The sequence below is a fragment of the Cibotium barometz genome, chromosome 29 (genome assembly GCF_041138505.1).
Source record: "Cibotium barometz isolate CiBa-2024 chromosome 29, ASM4113850v1, whole genome shotgun sequence".
Lineage (NCBI taxonomy): Eukaryota > Viridiplantae > Streptophyta > Polypodiopsida > Cyatheales > Cibotiaceae > Cibotium > Cibotium barometz.
In genome coordinates this window covers 25856915-25877137 of record NC_141074.1, presented here as the reverse complement: position 1 = coordinate 25877137, position 20223 = coordinate 25856915, and positions in this window count along the sequence as shown.

Below are 20223 nucleotides of genomic sequence, written 5' to 3'. Positions count from 1 at the left end.
ATTTTTAAAAAAAATGTTTTGGCCATAACTTGAACATGCAAACTCCAAATTTGTCGGACAAAGTAGATCTAGATTCTACTTTTCAAGCTCTTTCCAATGATATGTCACATGAATATGTTTTGACAAACTTTTGGATGAGTTTACCATACCCCCACTTTTTTCATGGGAATGGGATTTTTCCCACTTTATCTAATATTGACTTCATTGACCACATAATTAAACTACCACAAGAACAGGGGATGTATATACCAAGTATCTTTTGACCTTCAAGAACCATCCTATTAAAGATGTTAGGTGGATGCTTGAGTGTTTTTTTGTCAATATCCAAATCTTATCCACTCATATCAGCAAACATACAACTGAGGTCAATTGTAATCCAAGAAAGAGGAAATGTTACATGTCATGTGCACTCTCTTTCTATGGTGCAATAGTAGGATGCCTAGTGTGTCATTGTATTTAGATCAGTATCATGGGTGATTCTATTTAACACATGCTTGTGTGTATTTACGTTATTGTGTTTGTCCTTGTACCATACATGTGAGAGTTAATTTGTGAGCGAGTCCAAATAATTCCTTGTTGACATGAAAATAAATACTTTTTGTGAGTGAGTCATGTTAGTATTATTTTATTGAGTTATTTTAATTATCACCCAACATTGTGGATTGTATGAATATAGGTTATGAGTACAAGGATGATGATGATGGGGACTAGGCATGAACTCCTACCTAGGAATCATCATTATTTTTGTCTTGGTGCACATGTGTACACCATTCTAGAATTTATGTGGTTAGGCCCATTGTACAAAGCTTTTGGGAAAAGGATTTATTATTGTTAATACTTTAGACTTTGAACAAAGGTTACTTTTATAGAAACAAAATCCTAATTTTGGGAAATCACTCTATTAGTTGTAATATTTTATCTCTTAAATATTATTCTATGTTTTGTCTATGCTTGGTGATAGGGTTTAATTTTTTGTTCATATTATTTGGATACTAGCATTTTATTAGTTTATTTGGACCACATAAATCTCCATATACAAGAGCCTTTGATAGGAAGAAGGATAAGTAAGAAGAGTATAGCTCGACCAAGAAAACTAACTCGATAGTAGAGCTTGTTTATTAATAATGTATAGAAGCACTAGTTTAATAATATATTTTGTATAAACTTCTATGTACATGACTTTAATAATATAATCATACGAGTTTCATAATTGTTTTTTTGTTGAATATTTGTATGTTTAATATAATAACTAAAATGGGACTTATTGGGGGCTTTCCTCCAATTTATCTTTTTTTGAAGTATATGTGTAAGCATCAATAAAGCATTGGTATGTGATTCCTATATTGATGTAATTATCTATGGGTAGGCCCTGACATTTTTCTTTTCTTCATTAAACCATCTATATAAGCACCAAAAACCAAGCCCATATGTTATAATGCTAAAAATAACTCCTACACTAAACAACCTATTAGTAACTACAATATTATTCACAATAGTATGAACAATATAGTGCACCAAGTCAAAGTCCTAAATCCACAATGCACATCACTTTCATGGCTCTAACAAATGTATGAATGTCAAATATATTCTACACACTAGAAAGAACCAAACTTTATACATGCATACATATAAAATAAAAGAGAAATACCAATTGCATATTATCTAAGGTCTAAGTTTATGTGGATAGAAAATCATCCTTAGCTTTTCCATATTCATGTAAAGAACAGGATATCCTACCTCTTGATGATAAACTAACAAGTAATTTATGAATGAAAGGATTGTGTTGATTTTTCCCTTTTCACTCCTACCAACAACGATCATGTTTGGAGTTTAATAACATGATTCATGTTGAGGCTAGGTGAGTTACTTTTCTTGCTAAGTGTATTCAATAAGACTAGATCTATGCATTCAAGAGTCTTCTCTATGGAGACTAGGATTATCTCTCAAGGTCTTACAACTTGTTTTTAATGGCCCGAGTCAAATGTAGGTCTAATCCTTTTGTATCCTTCTTAGTCAAAATCTAGAAATTAGTGTTGGGAAATTTTACCTAGAATGGGTCCACTAGAGTCACTGGCAACTTTTACTGAGATAGGTCCACTAGAGCCACTAGAATGGGTGCACTAGAGCCACCCCCCATATTTGGTGTACTTATGTACACACCCCTCCTCTTACATGTATATCTGTTGTACTTAAGTGACATATGGGGGTTGCAGCCAAACTTCGTTGGAGGGATAAGCATCATGCAAATGTTATGTTTAGTGAGGAAATTTAGGTATCCCCCTACTGTGAGTGAGCTGGCATGGCCCAAAGTCTTTGTCTTGGCTTGAAATACAACCTTTCTTTAAACCCCAAATAAAGTGTATATACCAGGTATTATGTAGAACAAACTTAAATGCATACACATAAACAAGGAATGAAACTTGAATTAGTTATGCAAAGACTTGGGAAAAAGGTGGGCTTAATTAACGATCTAACACTACCTAAGAAGGTGGGGTAACTTATGGGAGATTTAACACTACCGTTTTTTATGGAAGGTCATTTGACGAGTGTTGTTCCCACAGGCCTCAAGAGGATGAAAAGAAACATGTCATCTAGGAAATATTGTAGATGTAGATCTAGCAAAGAGGATTGTTGACATGTATTTTGGATCTACCTTACACTAACAGAAATCAAAACTAACATGGGAAATGTGCTATCTTAGGTACTAGAGTGACATGGTCTAATTGGTTGTTTAGTAAATATGTAGTCTTGTCAAAAATAGTAATGTATTTCTAGGAGTAATGTGGACTAACATTGGGACATGGGCTATCTTGGATACCTGAGTGACATGGTCTCATCTATAGTCTTGCCGAAGGTTTTAATGTATTGCTAAGAGTAATGTGGACTAACATGGGGATATGGGCTATGATGGATATCTTAGTGACAAGGTCTCATTGGTTTTTTAGTAAATCTTCAAGACTTTTTGAGAATGATTAGGTTGACTATACTATGGGAAATCAGCTATGTTCTAGAAATGAGTGGTTGTATATAGGTATGGTATTATATAAAACTTGGTTATAAAAGTGCCTCTTTCATACGGTTAAGAAAGAGGATGGTATTATGTTAAACTTGGTTAAGAAATTTCCTCTTTCATATGGTCATATTGAGGTTGGATTTCTAGTTACAATTATCTCACAACAAAGACTTTTGGGTCCCACTAGAGAGTGTAATAGGTCCTCTTCTCTAGGTTAAGAGTATAGCTGGGAAGGGCAATGAACATGCTTGTTTGTGTGGTAACACCCTCTAGCAAAGAATATTAGCTGAGGTTTTTTTTGTTGTTTCTTTTTGTACCCTTACATGCACACGTACACGTATGCACACACATGCATGTGCACATGTGCACACACATGCACGCACACACACATTCACACATCTTACCAAAAAAGAAGACTCTTAACCTTCAATAGATATTTAAAAACTATTTGTATCATCAATAATAATGCAAACCTTTAAGTTATTAGATCAATAAGTAATAAACCTTATGGAGTTCTTTTACCTAACTACAAGGAAAGAGAAATCAAGAAACACCTTAAAAGTTGGGGGATGGGGTGTTTGAGAGAAGAAAAGAAGGAGGTGAAACCTTACAAGAAGTTTATATATGTTATAAAACTTGAAAACATAGAAATGGGAGGAGAAAGTAAGTGGTATCTTGTGAGTTGGGGGGTGTGGGGAGTTTGAGAGAAGGAAGCAAAGAGGAGAAACCTTAGGAGAATGATTAGGAGAAGAGTGTAGATATTATAGATCTTGAAACAAGAGAGATGGGAGAAGGAAGAAAGGAGAACCTCCTCATGAGTTGGGCTTTAAAGTCTTGGGAAGAAAAAATCAAGGAGCAGAAGCCTCATGAGAAGCCTATAGATGTTGCAGAACTCGAAAATACATAGCTAGGAGGAGAAGTCTATAGATGTTGTAGAACTTAAAATGCAGAACTTAAAAACACAGAGATAGGAGGAGGAAGCTAAATCTTATGAGTTGGTGCTATAGAGTCTTGGAAAGGGGGAACAAGGAGAAGAGGCTGTGGAAGCTTGAAAATCTAAAAACATAGAGATGGAAAAAGGAATCAAGGAAGAAAAACTTAGAACAATGATATAGATGTTATAAACCTGAAAACAAAGATATGGAAGGATTAAATAGGGATCACCTAATAGAAGAAGGAAGCAAGGAGCACCTAATAGAAGAAGGAAGCAAGGAGCACCTGATGAGTTTGGTTATGGAGAGAACTGAACTGGAAACAACAAATAGAAAAGAAAGAAGCAAGAAGCACCTCATGAGTTGGGCTATGGAAGAAAATAAATGGAAAACATGAAGATAGGAGGTGGAAGCAATGAGCACCTCATGAGTTGGGATATGGAGTTTTAAGAAGATGGAAGCAAGAAAGATAAACTCTAAAAGAAGTCTATTAACGCTTAAAAATACAAAGATAGAAGAAGGAACCAAGATGAAAAAATAGGAAAGAGGATGAAGGAAGAAATAGGCTACTATGGAGGGAAAACCACATACATGGAAGCTTGGTAGGAGGTTATGGAGATTATTTCTGTTATGGAGGCCAAAAAATTTGGTTTAAATCAAACGTCGGTATAAGAGGAATTTTGGGGGGTTTAAGATAACTTTGTGGGAGAAAAGTAAAATTTAAGGTCACTTTTGGTTGAGTTGCTGATGTGGGTGTCCACAAGGAAAGTGATTTGAAAAGGTATATAAAGAGATTCGAAAAGAGAAGGAATGGGAAAGGGGTGGTGGGCCAGGGAGGGGGTATTTTTTTGAGAGCTAGGGGCACATGCCTTTGTTTTTGGGTCAATGAGATTTGAGGACATTTTAGTACTAGTGATAGCTAGGGGGACACATGCCGAAGTTTTTGGGTCAATGAGTACTAGCGGATAAAATGTGCACCTACCTCCCCTCTCTAGTCCACCTGAGATCCTTTTTTACTAGGAAAGGGATTAAGAATTAAGCAAAGAGTACCTTTTTATGTCCATATCCAACCTCAGAGATATTTTTTATTATTAAAATGTTTTAACAATATGCATATATGTCTTAAACAAAATATGTTAAATTTCAGTTATCTTTAAGGTTGTACTTTAAAACAAGTGCAAACTTTTACATCAAGATGGTCAATTTTACAACATTTGAGCTACATTAAGGTTATATTTGAAAACATTAAGTGAAAACTTAAACATTAAAATGGTTAATTACAACATTTGTAGGTTGAAATATGGTTAATTACAACATTTGTAGCTTAAATATGTTATAACTATATTAACTATCATTTTTTTGGCAAAAAGAAAAATTTCAGAATGTGTAGACAGACTTAGCCAATAAATAGAATTAGACTCCAATATGAGATGCAAAATTTATGCATGTCTCAATTTGACAACATTAAAAAAAATCTCAAAATCTTATTGAATACTAAAAATATACCTAATTACTAGAGCCCAAAATGTAACTCGTAGTGGGTGGTGGCCTTCTCAATCTTTCATTTCTTATGTCTACTTTTTGTACTATAAGTTTCATTCCCTTTATTGAGAATATGTGCATCATGGATTTGTGAAATTATGTTGAAGCAAGTTGCATCTGGTATTCTACAAGAAAAAATGAAGTAGTACATGTAAAGTAACATGTGAAGTGGATTTAAAAACTCAATGGCATTAATTGTGCTATAAAATATTGCCCTATTATTCAAATCATTTTCAGGCTATAAAGTTCTATTAACGAGTAGTATTTCATGGGTGTACTATGGGTGAATGTGTAATTAATTATTTACTTCACATGTTCACCTATGGGATTTGAATGTCTAAGGGTTCATACCACACCTAGAAATGAAAAAAGTGGATAAGTACAATTAATTGCCTAGTGACAAATGAAGAGAAAATTTCTCTAATTTTGTGCAAGCCCCCCTTTGGTGGCGCAACCACTCTACAAGAATTGATGGTGGAAAACCACAAACATTAGTCACCATGTTCATGGCTTGGTTTGATCATGAAGCAATCCATTGGTGCAATATTTCATCCCTCCAACAATGCAAGTAGTCTCACCTCTAAAGGCCACTTCAATTGTCATCTCAAGGTGTATAATTTCCATTTCCATAAAATCAACACCATGTACATGAGCACATGTAGATCCAATGAAAAGCAATCATGTGTCCTCTCATCTTCTCGGAACATTTTCTCCATGTCCTATTCACACCTGACTCCATCTAGTTGTGCAAGCCCTCTAGTAGCAACTAGTCTACAAGAATTAATGGTGAAAAACCCACAAACATGGTGGAAAACCCACAAAAATTAGTCACCATGGTAATGGCTCGGTTAAATTATGAAGCAATCCATTGGTGGAATATGCCATCCCTCTAACAATGCAAGTAGCCTTACTTCTAAAGTCCACTTCAATTGTCATATCAAGGTGTACAAGTTCCATTTGCATCAAATCAACACCATGTACATGAGCACAAGTATATCCAATGTTAAGTAATCATGTGTCCTCTCAGCTTCTTGGAACATTTACTCCACATCCTATTCACATATAACTCCATCTACTTGTGCAAGCCCCCTAGCAGCAACTAGTCTATAAGAATTGATGGTGGAAAAACCACAAACATTAGTCACCATGGTCATGGCTTGGTTCAATCATGAAGCAATCCATTGGTGGAATATGTCATCGCTCTAACAATGCAAGTAATCTCAGCTCTAAAGGCCATTGCAATTGTCATATCAAGGTGTAAAATTTCCCTTTTCATCAAATCAACACGACCAAGAAGATGTGGAACGTCGTCTACCCATGTAACTCATTTCATAGTGGTCTTGGTGTTCTTTTTGCTAATCACTTGAAATATAAGGGCCAAGGTAGGTCCATGATAGAAGGCCGCATAAAGGACTTCTACATTGCCTATACCTTTCATGCTCCCTTAACAAGAAGTTCTTCATGCATGCAAAACTTCTACATCGCCTATATCTTTAATGCCTTCTCAACAAGATGCCTACCACTAACGCTACCCAAATCTTATCCCCACTATGCCCTACAATCGACTATGGATTGGGTCCCAAACCACACCACTTAACCTTGCATGTCAACTTCATGGCACATAACCATCCACACATTTCCACCTTGATAGAAGTTTTTCCACTTGGTTGATGCAAGGATGCGATCAGGGGAGTATGTTAGCTAGTCCATAGAGGTTAACATGGTTTCATGCTTCCAACCCGTAAGGTTATTTACTATCTCTCTTACTTAAATAGGTTTTGTAAGACAATGATAGAACATATAAAGTGGCCTTACCTTGAGCTTAATGTTAAATAGGGAAAATATAAAGACTTAGTGTATACAGTTGCTTAAAACTAGTAATAAATATCGAGCCACTTTTAAGTTTGGTTGACCTAGTATAAAAACTAGTTACTTGTTTGTTATTTTTAACAATAAGCAATACATAATTATTCCCTTGCAAATAGAATACTTGGGAGCCCCCCTTATTATCTATTCTTTCTTGCATGTATGCTATTGAACCTTGCTTTCTTCGATGGGCTTGATGGATGCATTATAGATATATTTATTTATTGGTTTCCCCCGAACTCTTGCATACTTCTTCTTTGTCCCCCCCCCACCTTTTGTGAGAGATATAACTCGCAAGACAAATCTTTTTTTGCCTCCATCTAGGCAAAGAGAGCTCTTCCTTCACCTCTTTTAGCAAGGATAAATCCAATGTGACAATAGAGTGATTGATGCAACAAAGTGGGGACACGATAGTCGAGCTAGCGCACCCACATCGGAGAGTTACATTGTGGCTTTAAGGCAAGGCCCAGTAACACATGATTTCACAAGGCACACCACCTAAACACTAGATTAACATATAACTTGGTAATATTGAATGGTTTGGACCTCCATAGAACTATTTAATTAAGGCAACAAAAATCACACTAAGGATAAAGTGACTCACTTGGAACCTCATCACACAATATTTTAATGCTTTGCTATTCTGTTAGCCTTCCCTCGGTCTAACTAGAACAATCCTTATGTAAGGAAAAGAAAATCATTCCTCCAGGTGTTTTTCCTTCATAATTATCACAAACACATCACATTGAATAGCTCCTAGAGGCTCAATAAGATGTTCTCACTCCTTGGTTATGAAGTTGATTCCTCTATCCTTCATGAGACTACTAGTCTAAACTACTCATCCTCCCAAGTTTCTCATTCTAAAATAAAAATTGGTCTTGTACCAGCAAACTCGGGTCCACCCTGCCACCCACCTTCCAGTGTTGATTAACTCACTCATCCATAATTAAAAGTACCATCTAGTCACACATATTACTTAAATAAGTTCACACCTGTACTCCTTTGAAGATAGTCCTTTCAGAAAATAAAAACATAACATCATACAATTCTTTTCATATCATGCATAATTCCATATGTCCAATCACATATCACATTGTAACACATCAGCTGCAACACAACATCAACATTTATCTCCGTGCACCACGATTGTGATCCTTAGACCAAGACATCATGCATCACTGAGCGCAATCACTCTAGGACTACTATGCTGATTGATTGGAGGAGACTACATGTCTCACATCTACCTCAACACATGTGCTGTGATGCTTCATAATTTCTTATAGTGTGTAGAATGTTTTGTTAGGAAATCTAACATGTTTTGACAAAATTTTGTGTTGCAAGAAATTTTTGGTTTTGGTAATTTTCAGGTAGTTGCTATTTTTGTGGGTGAGTTTTGATTAGGTTAGAGGTGGAATTAGGAGAAGTTTTGTATGAGAGAGTTTTTTCGTTTTGTGCATAGAACAACTTTGCTCAAGTGAAATCTTTGTGATTCAGATTATTTCACAACTGTTTGGTGACTCCAAAGTGGGTTTCGAGTGGTTTTGTGCTAAAAATGTGCCTAGATTATCGTGTCGAGACAGTACAGATCCTAAATAGATGTCAAGAATAAAGATTTAGCCTCAGATGAAGAGATACAAAGTCAAAGAGGAGGATGGAATGGTCGAGATGAGCTAATAAGGATCCTCATCGGATCACCGAGGCACGAATGGCTCACCATGGAAAAGGGCTATTTTCCCAGTGTTTTAAAAAAAAGTAATCTCATGGGAATAATGACTGTGTATCAAGAAATCTTCTCGAACACGCAAAGAGCAACATTTCCAAAAATATGACATGTGGATCGAGAAAGCTTCAGAAGGGATACTTTTGGCTTTTAACATGAAGAAGAGGAAATACACAGAAAATCGAAGAAGATATTGAGAGTGCAACTGCGAGTGCATGTGCGTGTGCGAGTTTTTCATGAGAATGAGAGTGCGAGTGAGATAGCTCGTGGGTAGTCGGGTGGTTCGAACTCTTTCCTCGAAGATTGCTTCAGATCAAATTGTTCGAAGATTTCTTGATTATATACATAATTGTTCTCTTTTTGCCTCAAAAATTTATGCAAAATTCTATTTTCTTGAATTGTATTGTGATTATTGAGCCAAAGCCTCACAAGTATCAGAGCAAGGTTTCGATCTCTTGGGACCTGTAGGTTATGGATCCACAACGCTTTCACTACACAATTTAGCAAATGTTAGCCGAGCAGGCTCACCTTATTGAACGATTGACCGTAAAATTAAACAAAGCTAAAGAAAAACCAGTTGGCTAGCCCTTCAAATCAGAATGAGAATGATTTAGGTGTTGTGGGGATTTATGTAGAGATTTCTCCCAATGTTAGTCATGAACCAGAAATTCAAAAAAGAGTTAAATCATAGAAAGATGTGGCCAAGTCTACCCTAAAGGAGGTTTTCAAGAAAGCAAAACTCTCAAAATTCGATGGTGAAAAGAAGACAGGAGAAGATCTTGAGACTTGGCTTCAAGAATTGGAGGATTTCTTTGCCCTTTGAGAATTCAATGAGGAGGGAAAGGCTAAAATTACCTCGCTGCAATTGCGCAGTGTCAAAAAATTATGGTGGAAGTTCCATGTACAGATTTGAGAGAAACCCAATGAACCAATTACTTGGGCTTAATTCCAAGCTGCTGTAGAAAAGAGGAATTATTCTCCTCATTACTATATGGAATAGAAGATGGAATTTTATGATTTCAAGCAGGTTCAAGAAGGAAAACACGATTTTTTTGTTGATGATTACAAGGAGAAGTTCCTTCGTTTGCACAAGTATGCACCTGAAGTCTCGGGTGAGGCTATTACTCACAAATTTAAAGAGGGCTTGAAGGAGGACCTCCTCTACATGATGAAGGGAACAAGATCACGGGATTTCTTAGATGTTGTATCCAAAGCCAAGAATTTTGAAAGACAGAAGCATATAATCAACGAAAGGCTGTAAAATCAAGGTTAATTCCAACGAGCCATCGTCCTCAAGGTTTTCAAAACTCAGGTATTCCACATAGATCTGAATTTTCTAATGATTCCATGTCTCAAGGAGGGTGTAATATGCAGCAAAAAGATGGAAAGTATGATAGTGGAAAAAACCAGGGATCTGCGCCCTATAATTAGCGGGTAGCAGAATCTAAAATTCTAAAATTCTGGAAAACAAAATCAATCCAATGATCAGAACATTGAAAATCAGAAGAACCAGAAACCAACAACATGGCACAATGATCCCCAGTTCATTGAGCGAGCAAGGAGGCTCGGGTTGTGCTTTAGATGTGGGGAGCAGGGATATCACACATTTGAGTTCCCGAACAAAGCTTAATTCAATTTTAGGACTGGACCAAAGATGCAAGCAAAGCTGATTGAGATCGATCCGATAATCGAGAAAGCGGGGGAACAAGGTGAGTTGCATAAACCTATATTGAAATGTATGGTTTCTTTTGCATCTCATACACATGCTTCAGTGATAAGAATAAAAGGAAATCCTAAGATTGCATTTAGGACTCGGTATGGGCATTATGAGTTCACTGTTCTTCCTTTCGAATTGACTGATGCACCTTCTACTTTTATGTGTTTGATGAATAATGTGTTTTGTGAATATCTGGATGATTTCATTATTGTATTCTTAGATAATATTTTTGTGTATTCAAAGAATGGAAAAGATCATCAAAATTCATCTTAGGAAAAGACTTCAAAAGTTGTGGGATCACAAGTTGTATGCAAAGATGAGCAAGTGTTTCTTTGCTAAGGACAAGATTGTGTATTTAGGCCGTGTCATTTCTAAGGAGGATATATCCACATAGATCTCGAGAAGATTAAAGTGATCATGCAATGGCCTAGACCCAAGTGTGTGACATATGTGAGAAGCTTCATTGGATTAGCACAATTCGAGAGAAAACACATTAGAGACTTTTCTAAGATAACACATTCGAGAGAAAACACATTCGAGAGAAAACGCGTTGGCACAATTCGAGAGAAAACACATTAGAGACTTTTCTAAGATAACTTCTCCATTGACCGATCTCACCAAACAAGAAAAAAAATTCAAGTGGCATTAAACATGTCAAGTAGTTTTTGACACTTTAAAAGCTAAGGTTGCTGAGAATTATATTTTGAAAATACCAGAAATGGGGAAACCTTTTGTAGTAACTTGCAATGCTAGTGGAACACAAATTGGGTGTGTTCTCTCTCAAGATGGACGAGTAGTAGAATATGAGTCAAGGAAACTTAGGAGCCATGAAGAGAAGTATCCTACCCATGATTGCGAGTTGGCCGCAATTGTGCATGCCCTTAAGCATTGGAGACATTTTCTACTTGGTGTTAAGTTTGAACTTCGAACTGATCATCAAAGTTTAAAATATCTATTCACTGAACCTTTGTTCAACAATAGGAAAAGGAGGTGGATGGACCTCCTATGCGAGTATGATTTTGAGATCAAATCCATTGAGGGTAAGGAGAACAAGATGGTTGATGCTTTGAGTAGGCGACCCTTGATTAATTCCTTGATTGTCGTTCGGCAGACATAATCGAAAATATTAGAGCTAAGAGATAAAATTAGCTTTTAAATTAGGCTATTAGGTCCATCTTCAACATGGTTATATATCACTATATGAATGGTTGATTTTTACCATCACTCAAGCTTGCAACCATTGTGAGTTCAAGCTTTCAAACTCCTATATGTCCACTTCACAACCACAAACTGTCATTGAAGAAATCGTAATTAATTGTACTAGCTTACGTGTCTCAAATTTATTGTTAGATTGTTGTACTGAAATTAGAATCTAGTACCAACAATGGGTGTAGGGCCAAATTGGGTTCTTAATCATGCATACCCATGGATTGTGCATGAGTGTGCAATGTTCTTAATCATGCATACCCATGGATTGTGCATGAGTGGGCAATGTGCATGCTAAAATACATATATTCATGATTCATACATATAAAATGACATATGTACATTACATGGTACACATATGTAGGTCTTCCGAGTTTTGTTGTTATGAATAGCCAATCAAAATCTTGAAATTAAAAATTGGGTGCTCACCCTTTACACATAAAAAAGTGAAGTCTCTCCACTTCTTGACACGGATGGTGAAAATAGGTTATAAAGTCCAACTTTAACATGGTTTATAGATGTGTATCATAACATAACCATTGTAAATATAGCACATTAAGCACAATATGGCATATCCATTGTAAGTACAGCTTTGGTAGTTCATTATGGTTGTATTTGATTGTTATTTCTTATACCTAAGAAGCTGGTATTTTGAGGCAATTACAAATCAAGCACTTTCTACTTAAGAAATGAGAAAAGTTAATTCAAATTTGAAATCCTAAGCACAACAAGACCCTCGGTAAGGCTTTTGTCCAAGTTTAAAATGAGTAAACAAAGTGGCTTAAATTGACCCGCGAAGTTTTGAAATCTCACGGCTTCAAACCAAAATAAGCTCCCCCGGCGGTGTGAATAGACTTAAAGTGACCCTCTTAGCCTCTCCCATCCAAGGATAGAATTACCCAAGCCTCACTCTCTCTTATGAGTCCTTTGGTTAAGGACTCCTGCTCCAAAAGCACCCCCCACGTGAATAGACTTAAACCTTGGCATAAGCTTGGTTCTCTTTAAGATTTTAGGCAAGCTTTTAGAAGCCCAAACGGTTTCCATTTCTAAATTTGTTTGATCCGTTAGAGTCCTCTTTCTCTCCTACTGATCCCTAGGATTTGACGTCCACTGTTCTCCCACCAATAAGGGCCTTACTATGGCACTGAAACACTGCCAAATTAAAGAATTGTGCATTATTCAAGGCGAAAATGAGGAATCACGCATCCATGTAAACAACTTCGCCCCTTCCATAATGAATCCTCATGCAAACAACAATTAGGTTGGCCATATTGTTAATTTGTTTAAAGCACCTTCTTTCTTTTAGGTCATAAAGTTAAGATTCTTAGGCTTAGTAAGATTACATTCCTATTTGTTAAACCTATAATGATTATGACTTGTATTGTAAAAGCATTACACCTCTCTTTAGGTAAAGTAGACAAAAGGATTAAGGCTCCAATATGGAGAATTGCCACTTTTAAACCTCGTATACACACTTTTAAGTAAGTCAAGTAAGCAAAATTATAAGTGAGTAATGTTACTCTAGAATATTTACTCCGAATTATAGCTAAGAAGATCATCTTTGTGTTTCATGTTGTTTTCTTATTTGCTGAATACATTATTGAAAAGAGCATAAAGTTTTCCAGAGTTCAATGGATATATTTTTTGGTTGCAATGGATATGATTGCTACTTTCATTGATAGGTACATCCTCTCCCCTACTTATCTAACTCCGCTCTTGCTTGCATAGTCAGTAGGTGGAGGCAATAAGCAAGCCCAAGCATCGGCCTAGGGTAATCCCCTCCTATGCCACTAGGAGTTGGATTTCCACCCTGCGAGGGTGGACATGTGATTATGGATGTTGCCTAGTTCCAGGCTAGTGTAGTGAATTAGCCCACCTCATGAGTAGATGCCCCCTTTGAGAAGCAAGATGGTTTGGTAGAAGTGGTAGGACCTGAGGGTGGACATGTGATTATGGATGCTGCCTAGTTCCAGGCTAATACAGTGAATTAGCCCACCTCATGAGTAGATGCCCCCTTTGAGAAGCAAGATGGTTTTGGTAGAAGCGGTAAGACCTGAGGGTGTGATAGGCCAACTTGGCCCTCGCCCACTGGTCTGGGGATCATCCTACTACTTCTCCAATACCTACCACTACCTACAAAGTGGCCAATATTTGGAGGGGTGGTACCTCCTTGTGGTACACGGGTATATGTGTGGTGATGAGTAGTATAGTGTACATGTGTAGTTGGATGAAATTCTCGTGTAGTATGACTAGGAATAGAATGAGGCATCATGAAAAAATATATATATATATATTAATTAAAAAAACATGAAACTCTGGTCAAATCGGTTAATGGCAAAAGGTTTCATTATGGTATATTTGATAAGGTATATCTAAAACCCTAATTTTAAAAAAATGACTTGCCTACTACATAGGTACTTTTGTCTAAGTGTATACAATCAAGGTCTGGACTTTTTTATAAAATAGGGAGAATTTTCTAGTAAAAATAGTATATGTGGCTTATAAGTCTTCCGCAAACAACCACCATGATGAAGTTTTACTTTACCTTAGGGGGTATACATACCCTAGCATGTTGGGAAGACAAATATAAAGCATGCACTAAAACTTCTTGGTGGATTCATGCCCATTTGCTTAAGAAGATGTAAGATAGCAAGTAAGCTATCTCATGCATGGGCTTTTAGCATAGTGGTAGTGCCCTCCCTCACTTCCTTCCATGGTCGAAGGTGGTGGATTTGAATCTACCTCCATCCATGGTGCTATTCAATGGCATTAAATACCCTCTCTTACATTTCCACATTTGAAAAAACAAACAACACAATATGGAAGGTAAATTCAACATAGGAGTTTTGTTTTTTGTAAATTATAAAAAAAATCACACATAAGTTAGGTCCAAAAATTGTGGTTTTACAACCTTCAAAGGTGTATCTGAAATGTTAAAATTTCACATATAAGGGGTTATTGAATTACCTCTTAATGAACATACGTGACATAAGTTTTCCATGCTGTGACCCCGCAACCCCATTTTTGGAACAAATTTAAAAAGTAATAAGAATTGATTACCCCATTACTTTTATCACTTATAGTTGGGGCCTATTACTAGCTCTCCTAATTTAAATACATGTATTATATCACCTCTGTTAAAATAATATTCATAAAATCCCTTAATTACAATCCTCCTAAACTCTATGGAATGGCCCTAAGAATATTTTCTAAAACCACATAAAAATACCTCTTATGTAATAAAGATATTTCTAATTTATATGCAAAAATGTTTTCATAACAACCCTTTTAATTGTCTTTGTCACTAAAAAGATTATGTTCTAAGAAGTTAAAATATGGGGTGGGGTTTATTTCAATTGTTATCCTTGTCACAACTTGAACACCTATCATTGCTTTTTGAAAGGACATGTCACCTTTCTCTCTAGAAATTTTGGTAGACATTAATCTTCTAAATCATTTGCCAACCTCATACGGTGGTGCCATATATTCTATCCAAATGTTTGTGAGCCTAGCCCTACATAACTACATTCAACATTTTAAATCATGGAGTTGCGAGTGACAAATCTGGTTGTAGCTAACCTTCAACGAGCTAGACATTATGCACACATGGAGATACAAGTAGTCAACACTTAAATAAGTAAATATCCATTGGATGGGAAGTTCTCATTTATGTGCCATGTTTCCACAAATGTAACAGGGGACACATCACCTTCCCAACACTGCCCTTATGGAAAATTGAAGCACCTAGCTCATCTTGTAAAAAATAGGACTAATTTCTCTTGACTTGGTTCTTTCATTCTTTGTGGATACCTAATGATCCCATGCCTAGTTTCTTTAGCTTCCCACATTTTTCCTTATGTGCATGAGTTAGCATCCGGAATAAGAAGTGAAGAGACTTCACTTTTCTATCTCTGTAAAGGGTGAGCACCCAATTTTTAATTTCACGTATTTTGATTGGCTATTCAAAACAAGAAAACTCAATAGACCTAGATATGTGTAACATGTAATGTACGTATATCATTTGTATGTATGAAGCATGTATGTATGTGTTTTTTTTATAACCTACAATATGCACATTGCACACTCTATGCACAATCCATAAGTAGTTCAATTTTCTTCTCTTAGAGAAGAAATGCATGATTAAGAATCCAATTTGACCCTATAGCCATTGGTTCTAGGTTCTAATTTCAATACAACAATCTAATAATATAATTGAGACACATAAGAAAGTTCAAATAAATAAGGTTTTATTTTTTTGGTCCATATTACAAACTGAGCTATAGGTTACTACTACAAAGCCCTTGATATTACATATTATGATTTCGAGCTGGTTTCCATTCATAAATTTCCAACCGTTTGAGATTTTGGGATATTTAACTATAAGAAGACAAAGTATCTCAGGTAGTTTGTGGTTGTGAAGTCGGCATACACGACTTTAAAAGGTTGAATCACAACTGGTTGCAAGTTTCACCGAGGGTAAAAAATCAACCCTTCATATATGTAAGTTCCCCTCCCTAGTTAGGCTAGGGGGATCCTTTTGATAGGCAACTAAGTCCCCTGGTCTCTGATTGACGACACCTTGATCCCTCGAAAATACGAGGATACAAGAAAACGGAGGGACCTAACTCTATCTCGCAAGGGAAACATAGTTATTCTAATAACAATCTATTCCTCCAATCGAATAGCAATTAATGTACGTGATTGGGGAAGGACCAAGTTTGCACTTGGTTCATAGAAGCCAACGCCTTTTTTCTCTTCTCTTTATGAGGCACGATCACTAGCTCTTTCCCCTAAAATGGAACTTGTTTGGTCCCTATTCTTACTATGGATCATAATAAATCTATTGGAAAGTTACTCAACTCATCAAGTCCAACAATCCATAGGATGACGCCGTCTGGGCATCCATCCACCGACTCACCCATTTGTTTTTGTTATTTAATTATGTCATACCATAGTAAATAATTTCCACAATGTTTCTTAAAACAGCCTTGAAAAAACAACAATATTGACATCAAACAGTTCTTACAACAAGATGTTCACAAAAGATACCATGAAATTGAGTTAGCCAACTAGATCCACGCTTCCATATATGTCTCCATAGACATATCCAAACCAAAACCAAACCATTGGTGATCTAAAAATTTGGTCTTCCAGCCTAAACCAGATCGGTATACCTCATGGACCATACTCCCTCGTTGTCGATCAGTTGGACAGCCAAGCCGGCATGTCACCCCTTTAGGTCCTGTCGTTGTTGGTACCAAACCCTCCCACTCCTCAGAGGGGATGTCCAATCATGAGGTGGGCTAGTTCAACACACTAGCCTAGGCTCACAAAACTAGGCAGTATCCATAATTATGTTACCACCCTCGCAGTGTGCAAATCCAATTTCTAGTGGCATAGGAGGGGATTCCCCTACCCAACTCCCGGGCTTGCTACTGTCTCTGCTCATCGGACAATGTAAGAAAGAGTAGAGTTAGCTAAGTAGTAGAAAATATGTACTTACATATTAGCAATGAAACCAACAAATGTTTCCATTGAAAGCAGGAAAACATTCTTTTCTTTTCAATAATTCATTCAACAAAACAACATCATATACAACGATGAACCTCTTAGCTACAATCCTTGTCAATAAGAAAAAAGGACCATAGAATATTTCAGAGTAAGATTACTTACTCACAATTTTCCATACTAGTCTTACTAAGGGCATATATGAGGTTGAAAGTGGCAATTCTTCATATTGAAGCCTTAATCCTTTTGGCTATGTAACTTAAAGAGAGTTGCGATGCTTCTACAATGTTAGTCGTAATTGTTATAGGTTTAACCAATAGGAATGCAATCTTACTAAGCCTAAGAATATTAACTTTATGACCTAAAAGGAAGAAGTTGATTGAACGAATTAAAAATATGGCCAACCTGGTTGTCGTTTGCATGAGGATCCTCTCCAACTATGCATTCGTCCTCTTTGTTGTGCCAAAGTCACGGCATATCAAGATTAATTTAAGGAACTTCAAGGTGTACACCAATGAGAAAGACATCCATCAACTATGAACAGTGCCAGCATTTTTTTAACCTCCTTACCTACATGCACGAGCACATACATCTGAATGGTGAAATTACTCATTGGAAAGTGCTTCTCAATCAAACACATTGCTTCTAAGGAGTTCATTCTTACATCTTGGATTATTTGCAAGTTTATCTCATTTTCAAAGATTCCATACAATGATCTTGTAAATAACACTTGGAACTAATGTCTTCACTTTCGTAATCTTTAATTATAATAGGAAACACAAACTACAATGTGACACATGTATGTTAGTAATGAATATATATATGATAAAGAAGAGATAAAACGAGTTGTATATATTTGTAAAAACTTATGCCAGCCGTGAGACTTTAGACCACTTAGCTTATTGTTTCAAAAGTAAATATGCCCTTAAGATACTAAGTGTGTCCCATTGGTGTACGAAGGAATGCAATAATCTTCTTTAGTCTTTTTTCCTCTCTAGCTTGGATAAAATCTAGGGTGTTGGGGGTAGGACTACTTTTCCTAATTCATCTACTTATGCCCACAAGGATTCCATTCTTTTAACTTCCTTCAAGTCATCTTGAGCACCCTTATATCTCCAATTAATTCGTCTACTTATGCCCACAAGGCTTCCATTCTTTTAACTTCCTTCAAATCATCTTGAGCACCCTTACTATCTTTATCTCCAATTTAATGTTCCTAAATAATACTCCCGATATTTTTGAATATATGCATGGGATCCAAGAGATGATTGATTAATAAATCATTCCAGTAAGGGAGCTGATGAAAAATAGAGAGCCTCTTCATTCATCTATATTTTCTTCATTACCCTTAGCTTTTAATAATTCCAACAAATCACTTGCTTTCATTCTACGAGGTGGTCGACTAATATTTCCATCCCATAGTGGATGACGCAATGGAAGATATATTACATGTCCCTAATATATCATCTTCTTTAGAGTTAGATAATGACACGTATCCAATCGAGATCCACAAATAGGGCATGCATGGTATTGCCCACTGGTAGTAGAAAGGCCTATGTAACACCATTTAGTTAGAATCTCATCATAGATCAACTCTCATGTGCATGAAATTACTTTAAAAAATAGAGCTCCCCAACAAGGGTGCACTTACTAAAAAGAATGTCAAAAAGATCAGGGTTTAAGACCTTTCCTCAAGTGCACTGGAGGATGAGAAGATCTAACGGCTCAAAAAAGGTGAGAGACCTGTAATACAAGAAAGTGAAGTAATCGTGAGAGTAAAGCAGCATAGAGTATACAAAGAGCATAGAGCATGCATAGAGAATAATGCACACATAGAGCATGCAGTAGATTAAAGAGCATAGAGTATGCATACATAGAGTATAAAGGCTTTATGCATTCATACTCTATAATCTATACACACTCTATGCATGCTCTATGATCTATGCATGCATGCATAGATTATACAATATGCATTTTCTATACATGCATATACCATAGAGCATAGAGCATACATAGATCTTACCTCAAGTGCATTTTCTATGCATGCATATACCATAGAGCATACATAGATCCTACCTCAAGTGCACCTGGAAGGTGAGAAAAGCTAACGACTCAAAAAAGGTGAGAGACCTACAATACAAGAAAACAAGGTAGCCATGAGACAAATGCTAAAAACAATGTGTATGAACCATGTATACTCTATGCATGCTCTATACTCTATGCATGATCTATACTATATGCATGCACATTAGAATAGAGTATAGAGCATAGAGCATGCAAGGAGTATAATGGATACATAGAGTATAAAGTATAGAGTATGCATAGAGTATAATGCACGTGTGGAGCATAGAGTATAATGCATGCATAGAGTATAATGCACCCATAGAGCATGCATAGATTATGAAGTATTCATAGAACGTGTATGCATAGAGTATAGAGTATGCATGCATACATTATAGAGGCTTTGTGCATAGAGTGTGTATAGAGAATATAGTATGCATAGGGTATAGAATATGCACTCTATGCATGCATGCTCTATGCGTGCATAGAGCATGTCATATGTATAAAGTATAGAATATGCATGCATACAACATAGAGCATACTCTATGTATGTATACTCTATTTATTTCTCTATGTATTTCTCTATGCATTGCTTTAGGGCATAGATCAAGCATAGATCATACAGTATACATAGAGAGTTTGCATGGTCTATACCTGA